Genomic DNA, 13,332 nt, shown 5'->3' with positions numbered 1-13,332 from the left:
TATGTGCTAGTCATTTCCGACTCTAGGGGATGGTGCTCATCTCTGTTTCAAAGCCAAAGAACCAGTGCTGTCTGAAGACATCTCCATGGTCATATGGCCGGCATGACTAAACGCCAAACAGAATGCTGTTACCTTCCCACCAAAGGTGGTCCCTATTTTTCTACTTGCATTTTTTACGTGCTTTCGAACTGCTAGGTTGGCAGAGGCTGGGACAAGTAACGGGAGCTCACCCTGTTATGCAGCACTAGGGATTTGAACCACTGAACTGCCAACCTTTCTATCGACAAGCTCAGTGTCATAGCCACTGAGCCACTGCATCCGTTTCATACATACATATATCTTTGTAATTTTCTTAACTTTTGTTGTTGTTGTTGTTAATGACCAAAGCTACTTCAAGGATCTTTTTACAGATTAGCAATATATCATTCCAAGTAATACTTGGGGACAGATAGTATATTTTCTTGTTATGTTTGCAGACTTTACGCATATTATAAACAGTATTCAAGCAATTAAAGCCAATTATAATATACTATTGCGCTGATTAACAAAAGTCCTAAAGAAAAAGAAATGGTCCTGCAGATAGCCATAACTGGGTAGGATGCTTCACAATCAGGGCATTCTTAATGGTGGGATCTCATTTCAAATCACAACTTTATGACCATAGTAAAAGGTAAAGATTTCCTATTGGTCGTGTCCAACTTTAGGGCATGGTGCTCATCTCTCTTTCTTGGCCAAGGGAGCCAGCATTTGCCCGAAGACATTTTCCATAGTCATGTGGCTAGCACAGCTATAACACCAAAGGCGCCCAGAACACTGTTACTTTCCCAGTGATGTGGTACCTATTAATCTACTTCCTTTTACATTGCTAGGTGGGCAGGAGCTGGGGAAAGTTACAGGTGGTATGTATCAGTATATAATTGAGCTTTGCTAGCTTCTTATATGACTTGTATGTCAATATGTTTAATTACTTCCTTATAGCACTTTCTTCAAAATGGTGCTGTATCACTGAATTAGCTCAACCTAAGTAAGACAATCTGGCTTGACACCTATGTGATCTAATCTCTTTGAAGTAACTGCCTACAACTGGGATTGGCTGCAACCTAGTTATCCTCCCTGTTGTGTTAAAGGAGAAAGGCCAAAATAAATAGAAAATCCTTCAACTGTTAAACATATAGGCATCTCAACCAATCTTTGGAACCAATCTTGATAGACGTAGGCTGCTTATACTCCTCCCTCCTCCAAATTGCTACCAAAAACTTTTAAAATACTACTTTAGGGATGATTTAGGACACACTACAACAGAAAAAGACATGGATGATTGATGTTTAAACAAAAGAATAAGATTTCAAAAGATGAAACAAAGAAGGTAACAAAGGTAGGCCTATCTAAGATAACAATTAGGTCTCAGAGAAATTGCCTTTGAAGGACACCAGGCTTCCTTTGAACACATGCAGATTAAAATGAAACCATATAGCCACTTTGTAGTTACTCATTGCACCAAGAATTGCACCAAGAAGAGGATATTTGTTCCTGCATTCAGGAAGATTTCATTCTTCAACCTGGGGAGGAAGATCAGATTACTTTATATTTTCTTTCCTCTCCCATAACATTTGCTGCTCCTCTGAGATTCAAAGAATGAAGGCCTCCAGCTAATTCTTATCTTGCTATATAATTTCAGAAAAGTTATTCACCTTACTGTAGGTAGAAAGGATTAGTTTACTGGCAGCTTAATGGGATCTTTAGAAATTGCATTGAGACAAGACTGTACTATAATATTATATACAGTTATTTCACCACTGCAATAGTCATGTGGAGAACTTCAAGTTTCAAGGTTCAAGTTTATTAGATTTCTATACCGCCCTTCTCCTGAAGGACTCAGGGCAGTGTACAGCCATATTAAAACACATAGATTTATAAAATTGAAAACCAATTAAAATCGAATATAAAATTTGGCCAGCGAATTAAAACACACATATACCCATTTTAAAATTCGTACTAGGCCAGAAACAGAACAGTTATGACAGGCGGCAAATCACCTCTCTAGTGAGTACTTGAACTTGAGTTCATGGTTCTAGTCCAACATTCTAATATAGTCTTTCTTTCTTCTATATTTCAGCTGATGGGAGTTATTGCAACCATAAAATGTGGGGTTACTTTCGATTCTCAACCCTCCCCCCCCAAATAACAGGCTATTTAGGCTGCAGGACAGGAGAGGACAGATGACAGAAAGAAGTAGTAGGAAGAAAGAAGTAATGCTGGTTGAGAAGTAGGGGAATTGATTCAATAACAACTGGGCATTAGGTGAGGGACAGCTAATTTACACATTTTTCTTCCTTCCCTCAAAGTTTTGTAAAAAATATATTTATGACAATCATCTCATCTTTACGATATCCTTTGTAGCTTTGGGTATTACCTCTTGGCCTTCACCTTTTACTAAATTGAAGCTTTATATTTCTCAGCTCTTCCTGTTGACTGGTCCTGCATTGAATTTGAAATTCTTAGTTCCTTAGGGCAAGCACTGTTTTATCAATTACTGTAAATTGATGGATCAATCATGCAGAAATGGTTATTGAGAAAATGAAAGGTTGATCTCTCTTGCATAGATTAACAACAACGCTTGGGAAATGCTGACTGAGTGTTCTGGCTGTTGTAATACAACATATTTTTGGCTACCTTGACATCCGGGCTGCTTTTGTTTAGTAAGAAGGCTCTGCTATAGACTCCAAAATGACAAGTTTACTATTTTATCACCTACTTCCCCTTTCCCTCTTCCTCTGTCACTTCTGCACTTATTTACAGTCAGAGATTTAATGGCACAAATGGGCAATTACACCCATTATGATGTTCATAGCTTTGTAAGAGTGATAGCAGGAAACAAACAATTGTTTCTTAATTGTAATATTTTCAGTTTAAAAAATCCTTTTGCTGGAGGGCACACTTTCTGCTTCCTGACACATTATTTTGGCTGCTACATATGAAAACTAGGAAACATAAAATAAATTATTAAAGTTACAATCAAAGTTAAGTTTAGTTTTCTTCTCCCATCATTACTCCTGTCCTCTGTTGAGATTTGATGAATCAATAAAATCATTAATATCAATATGTGAGATGGATTTTTATTTGCTCAGTGGATCAAATTATAAATTAAAGTTTGTTGCAATGTGATCTTTCTTCTGGATTTGAGAGGCATTGATGGCCATTGCTAAAGAAATAAACCTTTTCTTCATTATTACCGGATACCTTTACAAAGGTGCCTACAAATACACTTGAATACACAGTTATTGTGGCTGGGAATAATAGGCATTGTAAATGAACACATATGGATGATCCCAGGTGGGATGGAGATCAATTTAGGTATCTGTCTGTCTATCTATCTATCATCTATCATCTAATAATTTATCATCTACAATCAACTAGCTATTTGATGAATGCTAAATGAGGAAACTTACAATGGACACTTGGCAACTGGCTCATAATTACTATGGTTGCAGCATCTTGTTGTTACCATTTGTAATAGTCACTGCCATCTTCCAACAAACAAAATCAATGGAAAGCTGGCATGAGATTGCAAATAGTAATCACATGATATCATGATTAACAACTGTGTGTGATTTGTCTGCATCCTGAATTCCTGGATCTGCCATTGTAAGTCTGTGTGGTGAGATGAGATGAGATGAGATGAGATGAGATGAGATGAGATGAGATGAGATGAGATGAGATGAGATGATGAGATGAGATGAGATGAGATTAGAGAAGAGGAGAGGAGAGGACAGGAGATTAGAGGAGAGGAGAGGACAGGAGAGGACAGGAGAAGAGAAGAGAAGAGAAGAGAAGAGAAGAGAAGAGAAGAGAAGAGAAGAGAAGAGAAGAGAAGAGGAGAGAATAAGGTTACCTTTATTGTTTTTTCCAGACAATACTGCGGACCCTGGTCAAGCATCCCTTATATGCTATGTCCTGGATAGAAGGAAGTGAACATCCAATATGATGTCACGCTTTACGATCATATCCCTTACTGATGGAGTTCCTGGTCTCAATTGCTGTTGTCAATGAAGACTATTTATATATACAGTACATTATGCCTGTACTGTATATACACTAGGTTTGGACAAAACATTGAAGAGGTGGTTTGATTTTACAAAGCTTCAGTCAAATCATTCCATAAAAAGTATTTCTGAATTGGGGTGCCAGGGCCAATTTCAAAATAGCAAATTAAACTAGATGATTTCAAATTTCCTGATAGTTTTTAAAAACACTGCAGATTCAACGTTGTTGTACAACTGCTTTGGAGATTGTTACAGACAATATACAATGGCTTAGACAACTCTGTGGAAGTTGTGTTTTGTGATGAGTTTTCTGAGAACTTATTCACAGAGCTATGCAGTGTGCTTCCTTCATATCTTGAGTTAGAGAGAAAGCATGTTGGTACAGAAAATGTTCTCCTCAGAGCCTACTTTAGTGTATCCCAACACCCAGTCCTGTCATTGCCTCCAAGCACAAAACTCTCTCTAGATCTCAGTTTGGTCATTATTACTCCTTGATAAAATTATTTCTTATAATAGTAAATGTAAGATGAAATAGGATGGTCCTGAAATAAGCCAATGTCAACCCACAAGTTGCTGATATGTAGAAACGTCTCCTCTATGCAACCTAGAAAGTTCACATGGACAATTTCTTCTGTTTTCCTAGGAAAAACACTGTTTTCACGCCTTGAATTGGCTTCCTCCTATCTCAGCAGCAGGCAGACTATAAGATGGAGGCTCCATGAGAACATGTTGTTCTCAAAAGATGAGAGGGGTGTCTTTGGACTGGAGTAAAAAGGCAATGGAATGAAATCTAAGTAGCTAATCAATGAATGTTACCACCTCATTACTACTTTCTGCCTGTTACATATTTTTGGAATGGCATGGTTTAGACTTGCATTCACTTTCAGCTTCTTCAGTATGGCTGATTGTAAACTTGTCTTTGCTCTTTCTTGTACTAATCAAATGTTACAGTTCTGTGCTAGTCCCAGTAACACAAGTAGGAATTCAGCTCTGTCCTTAGAGCTCACAACTGACCAGTCCAGTCCACATTTTTCAGCTGAACTTTATTTTTAAATTCTATATCACTGTGTCAAGTTTAACTCTCTCAACTATGGATGAACAGGAGCCAGGCTAACACAGATGCTGCTTAATCCTTGATTTTCTTGGGAAAAATAGAAGGACTGGAAAGGTTACAATTGCCACTTTTTCAGTGCCAACCTTTTTCTTGATCTCTGCTTAATTTCATTGTGCCCTTAATTAACATAGCATATTGTGAATAAGGCAGATCTGTGTCACAACCAAAGTTCTACCTTTAAAAGGTCAATCCATATTATACCTAACCTGGTACCACAATAAAAGAGTGAAGGGTCTTTAGAATAGAATAGAATAGAATAGAATAGAATAGAATAGAATAGAATAGAAGAGAAGAGAAGAGAAGAGAAGAGAAGAGAAGAGAAGAGAAGAGTTGGAAGGGACCTTGGAGGTCTTCTAGTCCAACCCCCTGCTTAGGCAGGAAACCCTACACCACTTCAGACAAATGGTTATCCAAACATCTTCTTAAAAACTTCCAGTGTTGGAGCATTCACAACTTCTGGAGGCAAGTTGTTCCACTTGTTAATTGTTCTGTCAGGAAATTTCTTCTTAGTTCTAGATTGCTTCTCTCCTTGATTAATTTCCATCCATTGCTTCTTCTCCTGCCCCTGGGTGCTTTGGAGAATAGCTTGACTCCCTCTTCTTTGTGGCAACACAAGATATCAGAACACTGCTATCATGTCACTCCTAGTCGTTCTTTTCATTAAACTAGACATACTTAATTCCAGCAACCGTTCTTTATATTTTTAGCCTCCCCTAATCTGGATGGGGAGGAACAGGCTCAGACTCAACCCCTCCAAGACCGAGTGGCTGTGGCTTCCGGCGCCCCGATATAGTCAGCAGGTGCCATCGCTGACTATTGGGGGTGAACGGAGAGGGCTCGCAATCTGGGTGTCCTCCTGGACGCGCGGCTGTCTTTAGAAGAGCATATGATGGCCGTGGCCAGGGGGGCCTTTTATCAGGTTCGCCTGATTCGCCAGTTGCAGCCCTTTCTGGATCGGGACGCCCTGCGCACGGTCACTCATGCCCTTGTTACTTCCCGGTTGGACTATTGTAATGCTCTCTACATGGGGCTCCCCTTGAAGAGCACTTGGAGGCTCCAGCTGGTCCAGAATGCGGCCGCGTGGGTGGTTATGGGCGCAACCCGTTATGCCCATGTGACACCCCTCCTGCGCGAGCTGCACTGGCTCCCAGTGGTCTTCCGGGTGCGATTCAAGGTGTTGGTTACCACCTTTAAAGCGCTCCATGGCATAGGACCCGGGTACCTCCGAGACCGTCTTCTGCCACCAATAGCCTCCCACCGACCAGTTCGTTCCCACAGAGAGGGTCTCCTCAGGGTGCCATCTGCCAAGCTATGTCGGCTGGTGACGCCCAGGGGGAGGGCCTTCTCTGTGGGAGCCCCAGCCCTGTGGAACGAACTGCCCCCGGAAATTCGTAAGATCTCCGACCTCCGGGTGTTTCGCTGCGCATTGAAGACCCTGTTGTTCCGCTAGGCCGGACTATCAACACAATAGTTTTAAATTGGGGTATTTAAATTTATTGGGGTTTTAAATTTGAGCCACTTATTTAATTATTTTAAATTTTATATCATTGTTTTGTCTGTGTTTTTAAATAGGCTGTACACCGCCCTGAGTCCTTCGGGAGAAGGGCGGTATAGAAATAAAATTATTACTATTATTATTATTATTATTATTATTATTATTATTATTATTATTATTATTATTATTATTATCATCATCTTTGTTGCTCTTCTCTGCACTCTTTCTAGAGTCTTCACATCTTTTTTACATCATGGTGGTCAAAAGTGGATGCAGTATTCCAAGTGTGGCCTTACCAAGGCATTATAAAGTGGTATTAACCCTTCACGTGATCTTGATTCTACCCCTCTGTTTATGCAGGCTAGAACTGTGTTGTCTTCTTTGGCAGTTCTAGGAAGGGCAAATGGTCATTTTATTATGCCAAACTCTTGTGTCCTTAAAAGATACCATGTAATCCATGCTACTCCAGAAAACTATGGATAATTATAAATACTTTTCTATAATTTATGCCTAAAAAAAAGTGGGAATAATTAAGAAGAATGAGAGTAAAACTCTTGAAGAGATTCAGCAGAAACCTGGCAAAGTTAATGTTCTCTAAAAGTTCTACCATCCAGGCTATATTCATCCAATTTACCAATAAATAAATAAAAATGAAGGAGTTGTTTTGATGCTTCCCCATTATTTCTGAATCAAATCTTGAAATGGATAAAATTAAATCAGTTTGCCCTGAACTGTTGAAGTGCAAACTTGAATTGAATCATGGCCTCTTTGTATCCTGAATTTCCTATCTGAATTAAATCAGGGCTGATTCACTCACGCTAAAGATATATAAATGCATCCCCTATATGTGTAGCAAGTTGGCTGCCTGTCAGTCAAAATCCTATATACTTCTTTTATTAAAAAAATAAAATAAAGTTATTTGGCTAGAAGATCTTTTGGGATTTTTGAGTCCTCTTTCATACAGTCCTAGATAGGAACATCCTACTTGGTATCCAAATGGAACCCATCCTACTTGATACCCAAATGAAATGTATTACAAATCATTGATTTGTTTTTATTCACTTTGGATCTGCTACTCTTTTCCAAATACTCAAGTAGCTAACAAAATATAAAAACAAGCAAGGAAGCAAACAAAAACTGCAAAAAAGTAGAAATATAAATTAAAACTAAATTAAAAGGCTTGTGAAAGAATTATGTCTTCATAAATGTTCTAAATATCAACCTTGAAAAACATTCTAAATTTTCAACATTGAAAAATATCAACATGAGGGCCATTATATAACTTGCGGGAATGCATTATATAGCTTGGCAGCAATGCAGGAGAAGGTTTTGTCTTGTGCCAGAAATATGGACCTCTAACCAAAGAGGCATCTTTGAAATGACTTCTGCTGTAGTCATTAATTAAATTAAATTAAATTAAATTAAATTAAATTAAATTAAATTAAATTAAATTAAATTAAATTAAATTAAATTAAATTAAATTAAATCTTAAAAGCCAGACAGATACATAATGGAAGAAATAATTCCTTTAGATAATAGTCATTTAAGGCTTAAGGCTAGTATCAACACCTTATTATTTTATTTTTTATTTTATTTTATTATAATTTTTATAAGCAAATTGTTCCAGTGCAGATCCTTCCATAAAGGTACTGTATGTTCCCTTTATCATCCACCGAACAGCAACATATTTGTCACACTTTGTACACAAATTAATTTCTAGACCAGGAGTGTCAAAGTCAATTTCATTGATGGCTGCATCAGGGTTGTGTTTGACCTCGGGGGAGGAGGGGGGGCAAGTGGACATGGCCCCGGTGAGCATGATTGGGGTAGGTGTGGCCAGCTCAATGTCCTGCAGCTCTCTGCCAGTGAAAACAAAGTCTGGGAGGGCTGACAGAGGCACCGCGGGCCAGTCCTTGACTGTTTCCAGTTTGATACCTCTGTTCTAGACCCTTTTAAGAGTAATCCAATATAGAAAACAATACAATAATCACAAAGGGATGTGCCCAGAGATATGAAAAATCATAAGCAAATCATATCAGCTCAAGAAGGAATATAGCTGGCACACCAGGCTTAATTAAGTGAAAGTGTTCCTTCCCACAGCTACCACCTTGGCTCTACTCATAGCTGTGAATTAAGGAATGCTCCCAAAGTATGGAACTGTCCTTTCTGGTATATGTTGTGGCTCCGATCCCCAAGCCCATCTTATCGGAGGAAGAAGGCTCCAAACATGAAGGAGAGGAGCCGGCCAGGCCTCCCTCTCCAGGCCCCTCCTCTCTGGCAATGCCTCAGGTGTCTGCCGAGGGAGAGGAGATTGACCAGGAGCCAGGTGTCTCTGATGACAGCAATGAGGGGGATAAGTTGTTTCTGGATCCACGCCAACGAAGGCAAAATAAACGTTTGCAGCAGATGAGGAGGCGTGCCAGGGATTAAGCTGAGTCACTGGACCACACCCCACAGGCTATATAAGAGAGTGTGGTGGCCATTTAGACTCTGTGATAGACAAAGCTAACTTCTGGCTAGTCACTTTGTACAACGCCTGATCTGCTGAAGGTTTCATGTTTGAGCTGGACTGTTTTGAAAACTATGTGTATTAGTTGGTGTTATCTGGTGGAGGAACACTCCCTCTTCTTGTAGTAAAGCACTTGGCAGACGGTTATCGTATTGCTGCCAAGTTCCTGATAACGAACCTTGTGTGTGCCGAGTACTTCTTTCACCCCTGGCTGGCTGTTTGTGTGTGTGGGGGGACAGGGACAGAACAGTATAGAATGATTGAATCCAAAACTGAGAACCTTGAACCATGAGTCCAGTTTTCGATTTATCAATCTGTCTAGAAGGATGGAGGTCACTAGAACAATAATCTGCTGTTGAGGAAGATGTCTGTGTAATAAGTATTGTGCATAGATTTGCAAATGGTGTATTGTGTCCAGTCCTTGGAGAGCAAAGTGCCCTTACAGGGACATGGTTTACCTCCCCACGGTCCCAATAATGGCCCACTTCATGTGGTCAGCAATTATGGCAACAACTTCTAAGAAAGTGAGAAACAATTCAGAAACTTTATCTTTCTAGAGAGTTTTGATTTCGTGGTGTTAAATGCCTGTCTTGAACACTAGTACACAGAGGCACTTGGTATTTAATACTAAAGCTAACTTTCAGCTCTTGCTTTTAAAGTAAACTTATTATAATTGGTCTTACACTTAGTTGGGCAGGAAAAACAAAAAGAAATGTGAGAACCATTTTTCCCCCTTCAGTACAAGCAATGCCATAGACTCTAAATTGGTTATTATTTGAACTTCTAAGGTTGCATGATTCACAACAGGGTAAGGATGTGGAAAGTTGCCTGCTCACTAATGCCCAGGAACAGGAAGGGGAAAAAATAGCAAATGGAGTTTGCACATAATGCATCTTATACCAAATGTCAGAGCAGCATTTGAAATACAATACTAGCAGGTGCCGGTATAGAGGAGGTGTTTTCTCCTACAGTGTTGGTGGAATGGGACACAATTATTCATATGGGAGGATGTAGATTATTTTTATACATTTGTCTTCTGCTCCTCTCCTCTAACCACTGCCTCCTCTCAGTCTCTTAGCCAACACTTCTTCCCAAACATAAGCTTTTTATTTGTTTGTTTTTTCCTGTAATAATGAGTGATACTGTAATGGGAAATAGGAGTAACCTTGAGGAACAGGAGGAAGGACCGTAACCAGGACAATGGTAAGATACAAGAAATCTGAGTGTGAAGAGGAAATGCAATTTGAGAAAATGTTTTCGACTTGATCATTCCTAGTTATCACAAGGATAAATGGATGGGGGTGGGGGGAAGCATATTCAGATTTGCAAGATTCTGATATGATAAAATTTACCTTACGATAAAAGTAGTATTAGAATTCATTAATTTGGTTTCTTAGTCTGGTCTACCTCAAAGGGCTGACACATGTTGATAGATTCTATGCTCTCTGTTCCACAAAGATGCTCATAGTGGCAGATCATGCAATTTTGTTCTAATAAATATTTCTAGCAAATAGTGCAAAAGATCAGAATGCTTGCCAGATAAGAATCCATTCTAAACAATAGCTCATGCCATCACTGAAGTGACATTTACCCTTGTCAGCTGTTACATATTCAGCATGGTAGTCTGCAAAAAGAAAATCTTTATCCTTATTGGATTCTGACTGTGGAGACGCTTGCAGGGTTCTACTGAAAGCTAATAAGCACACATGTGTACATGTGCAGACTCCCTACAGATTATTGAATTGAGCATATGACTGTAGGGATAAAGTTATTTCAGTGACATGGATAAGGAGTAGGACTTTATGAACAAGTGAACAAGGCCATGGCCTTCTTGTAATTTCCTATGTAAAATATGCCTTATCTAGGTTTCCCTGACCAAGCAATTTCAAGATACATGAGGCCATGAAGATAATTTTCCATGTAACATGTCTCCTCTCTGTGTCAGCTGGCAACCTTGGGAATTAGAACCCAAGCTAACTGGAGGTAGCAGGTCAGGGAAGGTTGCCCTAAACTAATATAAAAGGAGTAGACATTGACTGGAGGACAATTTCCAACTACCTTGTAACAACAAAATGAGATGACTGTGCTGTGTTTACATGTGTTCCCTGTGAAAAGGCAGCTAATAGGCCCAATAACTTCTTCACCTTTGCTGCTATTTTGAACAAATAATTATGGAAGGTCAGTGTTTGGTCAAATGAAATGCCAAGAGAACAGAACTAAGATTGTTTCTCACCCTTAGGCAATTTTAAACCAGTATTTAATTCCTACCTACCAACAGCATTGTTAGGGATGGAATGTATGCCTAACTGTTGTTTTAACTACAAGCACTGCTAATAATTAATATCAGCTATGCTCAAATGTTTTCCAAGTCAGAAAAAGGTCAGCAAACAACTACAGGGAAAAAAAACTACTCTCTGATTGGTATTACAATGAATCTAATAATCTTCCAGAAGTATCTTAAAATTTAAATTAGTTTTGTTAGTTTTGTCCAGTTAATGAGAAGGAAGGGCTTGCTGGAGAAGAGCCTATTGCTGGGAAAGATTGAGGGGAAAAGAAGAAAGGGACAACAGAGAATGAGCTGGCTGGATGGAGTCACTGAACCAGTAGGCGTGAGCTTAAATGGACTCCAGAGGATGGTAGAGGACAGGAAGGCCTGGAGGAACGTTGTCCAAGGGGTCACAATGGGTCGGACATGACTTCGCAACTAACAACAACAAAAAACAGTAATGTAGTTTGTGGATCTGTTTTTATATCTATTAGACAAGTCAGATTTATAGGATACAATAGTGTCATTTTATTGGGTTTAGGTCAATTGACCATGGCCACAAAAGTGGTTTTCCCCAGGAGCCCCTCGGGAAGATGGGGCTTGCTCTATCTTACCTCTGATGCACATCCCCCCCCACCAAGCAGCCTGGCTGGCTTCTCTACCTGTGCCTCTGCTAAGGGGCCCCAAGGTCACCCCACTTGTAGCAAGAAGGGACAATGGATGTTCCAGGGTGTCCCAGAGGAGCTGGGTGCAGAGTGGTGCTTTCCAATGGAGAAATGCGTAGATAGACACAAAGAAAGGAGATCAGGCACTAGACAGGATGCAATTGGGATATTGGAACAACTTTCAAATAGTAATTGGGCCTGCAAGGGAGATGACACAACCATCTGGGTTTGGACAGCATTTTCAACTTTCTTTGTAATCATGTTCTTCCAGGCACCTGGCACAGAGGTACATGCAGGAGCCAGGGGTAGGCATTCAATGAATAGCCCTTTTTTTCCTCCCCTCCTTGTGCATGTGCCACTCTGTGCATGGACCTGCTGCTTTGTCCCCAACCTCCCTGGCACCTGAGGCCACTGCCATTCAATGGTAAAGCAGAAGTCCATCCTTTGGTGCACAGATTGGCTGGCGGCTTGTTGTCGTACACCATGAAATGGTTAGGAATAAGTGTCCCTGGCCATGGTCATGTGTTGGGAGGGGGAGGGAGCAGTGGTGGGGGAAGAGCACTGGGAGAGGGTCAACTGAGAATGAATACCCGCAGTATGATGGGTGTGATGGGGGGCCCGTGGCAAAGTGGGTACGGTAAAGTGGTCCATCAATTGTCTACTCCGCATTTTATTTGCTCCTAGAATTGTCTTATTTAGCTTCATGCAATTATTTCTGCAGATCCATAGCACTAATATATATATAAAGAAATCAAAGTTGAAAAAGGTACTTGAAGGTAAGTGGATTAATTTTTGGTATGTTTTCCACACATAGAAGAATTATGGAAAGAAAATGAGAAGTATTCTAAGTTATAGAGAGCACTGCAAATCTTTCAGAGACAATTTAATAACAACCTAGTTCTCCTGGAAAAATAAGAAAAATTTCTGGTTACTGAGGAAGTCAAGGATCTCATAATTCTTATGCTGCTTGATACATTGCGGGATTTTGGATACGTCTTGATGGGGGAAACTTGAATTCCAGTGCTATTTTAAAGTGATATGCGCTTTACAAAAATGATATTAAATTTATTTTTATATAATATGGCCCACTAAATTCAGTAGCCTTCCTCAGTATTTCAAGAATGAATTCTGAAGTCTTGGAATTTTTCCTTGTTCTCCTATCTCCTTTTAAGTTTCCTCAAGTGTCTAGAAAAAGCCCCAGAAAACATTTTGAAATGCAGGAGAAAAATAACAGAGAATT

Source organism: Pituophis catenifer, unplaced genomic scaffold (assembly GCF_029215685.1).
Source record: "Pituophis catenifer annectens isolate HBS135680 unplaced genomic scaffold, rPitCat1.0.hap2 SCAF_1, whole genome shotgun sequence".
In the NCBI taxonomy this organism is placed as follows: domain Eukaryota; kingdom Metazoa; phylum Chordata; class Lepidosauria; order Squamata; family Colubridae; genus Pituophis; species Pituophis catenifer.
The sequence above is the reverse complement of the archived record's forward strand: the minus strand, read 5'-3'. Positions refer to the sequence as shown.